We start from the raw sequence: 1,511 nt of genomic DNA on the forward strand, positions 1-1,511 counted from the left end.
TACTACACCTGATCCCTTCCACTTCCCCATATATTGGAAAAATTAACTCAAACGGGTTATTTTTAAAGACATACGTAACTGAAGAATTCTGTTAATTTTGACCTTTCCAAACGTTTCTAAATAAATTTTTATCTTCGTACTCATCTATGACTTATGAAATACTGCACTCATACAAGATTAGTTAGAATCAATTACATTTGTGATAATAACATTTCACTCACAACACCCATGGCAGGGCAAACAGTATACAGGAAGCCAAGGGAGTAATTCCGCATGTGAATCATGGTAAAATCTGTCAATGGATGGCAGCACCGTCGTTTGCGGCGAGCATAGGTTCCCGCCTATTTTTCGAGGGATAGGTGGTCTTCAAACTGTTGTGAAACGTTGCACACGGCGTAAGGATCTTCCGCCTATGCTGAAAATGCTACAGAAAACTTATGCAAGGTAACTATTAGTGCATCACCAAAGTTCACATACGACGCAGGTCCTTTTTTATGAAATCACTAGATCTGGTTCCACGAAATCTTGCGAAAACTCGAGTAGCTACAACCCCAGACGTTTGTTTACTAAATCTTTAGTTGCCAAAACAATAAATCACCAGAAATACAACCACCCCAACTAAGGAGACCACCCTTTCAGCAACAGGTAAAAACACTGAATGACCATTGGTAAGAAAGTAGCTTACCTGAAGGTTTAGAAATAACCGGTTTGGGCAATATGATCACCCAGTGGTGTGGGGAGGGGGTTGGGAATACTGCCGCGTATTCCATCGTTTCGTAAAATGCCAGTGAAGGACTACTGTTGCTTTGCAGATAGTCCAAGGCTAGACCCACATGCAATAACTGTGGCTGACAACTGTTGGGGAATGCGGTCTTAGAAACTTGAAAATATCAAATCCATGATGGATTCGTTAGGAAACGAGACTATGGCTAGGGTGTTCCCCGTAAGCGGCCTGAGTCAGGATCCTACTGGTAAATGAACGGGGGTCAAAGGGTACCAAGCTTGGGGTTCACGACCGTATCAAGCAAGCGAAAGCATGGAAGATCAGGATTGGATCAGGGAATGCAAGTACCCTGACAGAGAAGTTAAGAGAAACTGTTGATGTGAAGGGGAGAAGGGTGATAAATGTTCTGTGTAGCCTATTAGAGACTAGGTGGAGGGGAAGGGAAAACGAGAGGTAGGTAATGGGTTTAAGCTTTATTTTCATTTTTGGGGATCACAGATAGGAAGAAACGAAGTAATAGTGAGTGACAAAAAAAAAAAGTGGTGGAAATTAATAGGGTTAGTTACAGGCTTATAGGCTAATATTAGTGTTAGGCTACTAGCAGGGAAAAATACTGTAATCTCGGCATACTCGCTTCAGATGGGTTGCCAGGAGCAAGAGAATGAAAATATTATGGAAAAACTAGAGAGAGCAATCAGAATGATAAAGGATGGGGAGAAAATAATTATAGGAGCAGGTATGAATAAGAGTTGGGAAGAGTAGAAATGGGTATGAGGAGGTTCATGGA

This window comes from Macrobrachium rosenbergii, chromosome 14 (genome assembly GCF_040412425.1).
Source record: "Macrobrachium rosenbergii isolate ZJJX-2024 chromosome 14, ASM4041242v1, whole genome shotgun sequence".
NCBI classification, from domain to species: domain Eukaryota; kingdom Metazoa; phylum Arthropoda; class Malacostraca; order Decapoda; family Palaemonidae; genus Macrobrachium; species Macrobrachium rosenbergii.